This window comes from Parus major, chromosome 2 (genome assembly GCF_001522545.3).
Source record: "Parus major isolate Abel chromosome 2, Parus_major1.1, whole genome shotgun sequence".
NCBI lineage: Eukaryota > Metazoa > Chordata > Aves > Passeriformes > Paridae > Parus > Parus major.
In genome coordinates, this window is record NC_031769.1 from 72041309 (window position 1) to 72048560 (window position 7252).

The 7252-nt window shown below is 33.8% G+C and overlaps 1 long non-coding RNA gene across 1 annotated transcript; it reads right to left on the reverse strand.

Moving 5' to 3' along the window:
- Positions 1-791: 791 nt before the first annotated feature.
- Positions 792-6957, reverse strand: LOC107198989. The gene is made up of 3 exons (XR_001519153.1): positions 6810-6957; positions 5337-5480; positions 792-2301 (listed from the first exon to the last, which is right to left on the reverse strand). It is a non-coding gene; the product is annotated as an uncharacterized LOC107198989 (long non-coding RNA).
- Between the last annotated feature and the right edge of the window lie 295 nt (positions 6958-7252).

Here is a 7252-nt window from a genome sequence, read left to right on the forward strand (position 1 = left end):
GAATAAGTTTGGCAATAGTGTAATATTTATTATAAAACTCAGTAATGTTGGATTACCTGAAACTGCTAGTCAAACCTTCATTGAATATACAGGTGCAAGTGTGGTAATTTGAGAAGATAATGATTTGGATTATTTTTTAAGAGAGAAAATTTGCAGAACATGCAAATTCATCATTGGTTAAAATGGCTGAATCGGATTGGTTTGGATATCCAGAAGTTTTATATTCCACACCAAAGCTTTCCTGGACAGCGTAAAGAAAAAAACTTATTTTCACTTATGAATTCTTGATCAGAAAATTCAATATGGGTAGCTGACAGATTTGCAAGTGAACCTCAAAAAGAGAAAGCCATTTTTAATGTAATGGGAATTCAGTTTCCTGTCAAGTCCAAGAAATAAAGCTCACAGTGTATAAAGCTAAACCTGTGCATGTCCCTGCAGAATTTGGACCTAATGTTATGAGAAAAGGATGAAATAGTACAATATTAAAGAGCTCTGCTTGCTCCTCTGACATGCTGTAAAGTTTCTGTTTTGCTCAAAAAACAGGGAAATGCCTGGAGAATGTGAATCTGTGTTTTATTAATGTACAATCTGAGCTCACAGAAATTTAGGAGAAGGTAGAAAATAGCATAATTCTCAACATTTTGACAGGACTTCTTTAGTTCATTTCTTCATATTTTGAAAAGAAAAAATATGCTTTCATTTGAAACTTCCTTTGACACAGTTTCCATGACTGACATATACAGGCAATACTTCTGTATATATTTAGGATTCCTCTATCAGAACTATCTTTTTATGGTATAATTTCCAGAATTATCCTGAAAACTATCTAGATGAGGCTATCCCAAGTCTGAAAATAGCAACTGAGCTCAGCAGAGACACAACCTGGCACAACCAGTGTAGGTTTGGGGATATGTTTGTCACAGATTTTTGTTATTTCAGGCTGGAGCTGGGAAATGCTAGTCTCCATCTTGCCTTTGTTCCCAGCAGCCATGTGGGCAGTGGGTAGGAACAGTCACCACATTATCTTTGTCTAGGAAAGCCATGTAGCTGTGAGTTTTGGGTGGTGTTCACCAACCTGGTTATTTTGTTCCCAAGAGTGAACCTCTTTTTGTGGATGAAACACCTTCTCTTTTTGTATGCTTTTGCTATTAATGTTATTAACTTTGCATATGTAATGATTTTCTTCCTGTGAAATTCAAGAAAATTGTGTGGGACAGAAAAACTGGTTTACATTAATTGCTAAAAAAGGGTACATAAAATGATTAGTTGTTTTATCTTAACATTATGTCAACCATTAGTTAGAAATGTATCTCAGCAAATACATTGGAAACCTCTTAAGGAATAGCTTTATAAGACTTTCAAGCCTCTCTCTGCAGGATTTCAGGTACCCTCCTGTTAGCAGAGAAAACAAAATAGTTTGAACTATCCATCTTCATTTGAAAGGTAGCAAAACCAGATCTTTCTTGTAAGACAGTAGTTGCTTTATTTGTCAGATGTGTAAATATAAATGAGAAATCATTAACCAAGCCTATAATATTTCCTTTTTATTCTCTAGAATACACCTGAAATCTGTCAGTTCTAATATCCCTGTCAGTAATTATGAAGCCCCTCAAGGCTATTTGTTAGATGCTACATGATAGGCTTTACAAAATAGCAGCTTCATGGGATATTCATATTTTTCTTCAGAAAAGTAATAACTAGTTTTGCATAGTCTTATAACAGATCCTGTACAAGAGTCCCTCATTTATGCAAGCAGATAAAGATACCAAAAAAGTAAAGAATTTCTTCTTTCCACTGCTGCACTTGAAGAAAAAAGCTAGGTTGAATTTTGAAGTCTATTCTGAATCTGCTTAATGCTTAGAATGTCATTAAAATTTTATTGAACACTTCCTTATGCTTTAAATTTCATCTAGGAAATTTATAGTGCATTAGGTTATTTTATGCATGGCCTATATTGTGCATAAGGGGCAATATTGTCCAGCTTTAATGTTAATACAAAAAGAAAAAGCAGTCTTCTTTATTACACATCCTGGGCAAAGGTGAAGGAAAATCTCTGTTGGCACTGCAGTCAAGAGTAGCAAAACTGTAGGTGTAGGTACATCACAGATCTGACTTTTCACTATCCTTAAATTTCTGTTTTCTGGGCAAGTTCTATTATCAAAATCTTCACTTTTTTCACTCTGTCTTCTGTTAACCATTTTGAAGCTATGCGGGGAACACCAGTAAAGGCGACAGAGAAAGAACAAATGAGACTTGACGAAGATGAATTATAGAGGATGATTTAGATCAGTCATTGTGTCTCTGCAAAGAACCAAAAATCACGGTCTAATGATTAATTCATTCCTTTTCACAATCTCCCATCCCTCCCTAGACAGAAGCATAATGTTGAACAGCAATGTGCATACAAATAGGGGCACCTCTGTGTCATTATTTGCTTTCTGTGTGGTAGCGACATGGATTTAGGGCTTTGCTTATTACATGAGTTCTTGAGTTTCTGGACCAAACCCACAAATTCATTAAATTGCTGTTTCCTGGGACCATATCTGGCACAATGACAGTGATAAATAAAGTATATTTTCAGCCTTGGAGTCCTACAGTGAATTGTGAGTGGTGTTTTCTGCACCCATCCCCTAAATATCTTCCTTCCACCATTTTCTTTCAGAAAATTAAAATAAATTACAAATTTAATTTCCTTTATGGACAAAGGATTTTCAAACTCAAACAGTTTGCTTCCCTGTCCCTAGAGCTTCTGCCAAAACTAATGACTGTGATCAGCGATATCCCTTAATTTAACCTAACCTATGTTGTGGCCAAGTGTTCATTGCACTGAAGTGAGATAAAACATGCTCTCTGGTGTTGGTAGGAGCCACTGGACTGAAGGAAATCTTAACCCTTTTGACTACTAAAACTAATTCTCAAAAATCTACCCATGTATCATTAGACTAAGTGAAAGTAAATTTTCATTTAATGCACTAATTTAGAAAGTTAAAAAAAAAATAGGCAGTGCATGGTTCTAGTTTTCAAAGACAGATATTTTACAGACTTCAAGGATCCTGAGGAAATGTCAAGAATAAAGTGAGTGGTCAAAAATATTAACACTAAAAACCTTTGGGTTTGGGTTTAGTTTTCAACTGCAAAAATTACATGGTTAATCTTAGATCACATATTTAAGATCTTGGATCTTGTGTACTTCAGGTAAGAGTGCTCTTCTAAGAGTATTCCTAACTCACAGAAACACAGAAATATTATGGGGAAACCCATTAATAATTTTATTTTAATGGACATATTATTGAGGTTCCTGATGATAAGTCTGTATGGAATTGGAAATAAGGATGGAAATCAAGATGGTATATTACAGCCATTGTGTGATATCTACCCATATGGATTCTTTTGTGCTGCAGTAAATGAGGACTTTTGTAAAAAAAAATAAGAATTTAAGTTATTTTACTGTGAAATAGATTTATCTGTGAAATTAAAGATATTTTTCTAACCATGTCTTAAAACTCCAAACAAACTAGCCTATGATTTGTTTAGTATGAGAAAGATTGTCTGTGCTTATGGTATAGTACAAATCTCTTACAGTGATGAAAAGGCAAGATATTGTAAAAACTGTATTTGGTACAAAATTGTATCTCTCTTAAAAGATATGCTTGAATGTACCAGAGGGAAAATTCAGCCCATAAAGTATTCCAAAGCTAGGAAAGAATGATAGGTTATGGGATGCAGAAGATAGAATTAAATGATCCCTTGGAAGATGACATATTTTTTCTACAAATCAAAGAAAAACACAAGCACCATTTAATTAAACTAATCTTAATCACATTGCATGACAATAAAAATAAAAGTTTGAATTTTCTAGAACATATCCTGAGCATAATAGCAGCAGTTTGCTGCTCCTGTTTGCAGTTTTATAAATCTAGAGTAACATGTTACATTAATTTTTATTAAAGGAGCATGGGATCATCAGGAAAAGCCTTTCAATTTCATTTATGATCGTCTATCAGATTGCACTAGTCTTTTGCAAAGTCACCTTTCTGTGTGCTCACTCACAGTGTGACTGTGCAAGTTAGCTCACTGGGCAGGATGTGAGAAGGAAAGAAAAAGAATAAGAGCAAGAAGGTGGTAGATATACAGAAGCATGAAGGGATTAGGGAGAGACACAACAAATTTCATTAACTTAACATGCTAAAAAATACTTAGTAACATTTTAATAAAACCGAATGTTATTAATAGCTTCAGACCTGAAATGTTATTACGTATTCCTATGAAATCTCATATGAAATTTCACAGGAGATATTACTAAAACCTCTTTGCCAGTATGAAGTAAACTCTTGATGAATGAACATCTACTTAAAAAGAAGAATACAGTTTAATAGTTATGCATTTTTTATCTTCCTATATGCTTAAGGGATTGTACTCCAGTACAATGAATGAGCATGACAAAAAGTTAAAAAGGCTTGACATTTGTGTAGTATATGCCTATAGGAATAATTTCAAATGTTAAGTAAAGTTTTTACAGTGGTATTTGAGACATTCTGGAATACTGATAATAAAACAAAATGTATATTCTTTATCTGTAATTAAGGGAGGAAGACTTCTTTATGTCAGTCAAAAATGCTGAATCACTATCAGCCTCATTTTCCAATGTAATCACTGCTATTTTCTTTCCATTCTCCTGTATTTTTAACATTTGTATGTCTATGGGAACCTTTTTACGTAATCTGCTATTGTTAAGGCATCATGGTGGTTTTCAATACTAGCTTGAATTTATAGCATCTAAATTTTTAGTGTTCACCTGAATTGAAATATCTAACACTTGGCAATTACTTCATGTTGAAGGCTTTCAGAAAACATACAAAAATTTTGCTCCTTTATAGCATCATTCCTCAGAGTTGTTTAATTCAGATCTAAGAAGTAAATTTCTCATTCAGTCTAGCATGTACATTTGTTGCTATTTTCAATGAAACATTGTTTTACACAATCAGTGTCATTTGTTTGGGTATCAAGAAGATATATTCAGGAAATTCAGGTGCACAGAGGAACCCTCTTAACATTTGAAACCATTGTTACAAAATTACACTAAATGTTCCAAATCTGGAAGTTTTAAAGGTACTACAGTACCACCATACATATCAACCCATTTGCTGAAAAAAATAGATTCACTGAGGTCAGGAGTCTACAGAAGTGTGTTTCTGTGTTCATCTCATTAATTGCTCATTATTTATCAATGTCAATGTCTTTTATCAAATGATCTTATGAGTAACTTCAAAGCATTCAAGTTTGTAAATCCAGGAGACTATCAAATTTTGTCCTGTTTCTACAGAGCCAACACTTACCTTTGCACTAACCTCCCACAGCCTCTGAAATTATACTGCTGAGCACACAGTCTGCTCCAGTCAATGCCCTGATCTGAATGACTGATTGTCCACAGTGACCAGGGTGGACTGTGGTATGTGCCTGTCCCACAATTCAGATACAATCTGAAAGTGACAGAATGCATAAGGTCATCATAAATTATTGTGTCTGTAATTTATAATAAGAAATTATTATTACAAATAACAGCTACAAAATGAGAGTGTTAAAAATGCAAAGCTACACTCCTGACATGCAGAAACAACTGTTTTTAATCTGTTATGTGGATTAGTACCTGCAACACACCTCCTTGTCATTTCATAAAATTTTTGTGCTTAGTGTATCAAACAATAAAATACTGTGTTTGAGGGGGAGAAATAATACATTGAAAAGAGAAACTTTTTCAAGGGCTTAATATTGGCCAATAAGAAACTGAAAAGAATAATAAAAATAATCAGTTCTAGATGAACTGTTTGAATTACATTTGTGGAAAAATGATGTTAGCTGAAAATAAAATCATTAGCACACTAATAAAGAGACAATAGATAAATAACAGAAGAAAAAAAAAATCTAATGAATGTTTGAAAAGTGCTGACTAAAGTCTAATGATTATAATTCATCAGAAACCTAATACTATATTGAGTTAGTTTGAACATATACACAATAAAGCAAAAATGAATGCTGTTCATATAGAAACTTGCACTAAAAATGATAAATATATATATAACCATATATAGTGTGGTTAACATTCATTTTTATACAAGCACATAATTTGCATGTAAAAACATAAGATTAACTCAGCTGATCACAAGGTTCAATCCCCTCTGGGCCATTCAATTAAGAGTTGAACTTGATTCATCAGGGTCCCTTCCAACTCAAACCATTCTGTGATTTTGTGATTAATTATGTTTTAAATGCTTTTTACTTTATTTGCCTGACATTTCAGTCCTTACCTGTACAATCTTAATGTTAGTTTAGTATATTTAAAAATAAAATAAAAATAGTTCACTGCAGTGAGAAAGAGATACTAGGCAAGTAAGTACAGTAGAATTTTTCCCAAGTACAAGTTTGGCCTGTTCTCAGTCAAAATTACGCTGAAGTGATTTCAATATTTGCTATCTATCTTGTATTATCTAGAAATGGCTTACAGTGTTTGTAATAAGGAGTATACAATTTTAATCTTTTCTTCACTCCTGGGTTTGATTTAGTATCTGCTTGGCAATTAATGTAATGAATTTAGTAGGACAGACTGAGAGGATGGAGCTCTTTTGGAGCAGACACCTGGCATACATCAGTTGCTATGGTGATTACCCAGATGTGCAAACAAGTAGAGGGAAAAATAATTATTAAATATTCCCATGGTAAAAGAAAAAAAAATCTAATTGATAAACAGCAGAGTAATAGGAGTCAAAGTCTGGATTTTGAAACCACAAAGAAATATGTTATATATACCCTACCTAAGAAGCATTAGGAGGGAGCTGCAGGAGTTTCAGTTTCTATCGGGAGAGTGAGTATCCTACAACATCTAGCACAGTGGATTAATGATGATGTCCTGGTGTGCAAGTGTCATTTCCTGCTCGGATTTGTAAAGGAGGTCCCCTGAGAAAATATCTGGAAAAAGAAAACATGAAAATTCTCTCACTTCGTCTATCCCAAATTCTCAGCCTTGGTTTCATCATGGCTGGGACAGAACAAGGAAAGCAGAAAGGCAAAGGGGAGAGTTTTAATATTTTTCTTGGTCTGCAAAGATTGTGTCACATTTATGATTTCATGTAGAGCCAGATATTAATATATGTGTTCCAGCAGCAGACTGAACAAAAATATCCCACTGGCCAATATTAAATTGCACTACTGCTTCTGTTCATGGTTCTCAGAGGCATGTTTCACTGCTTCTGTGCTC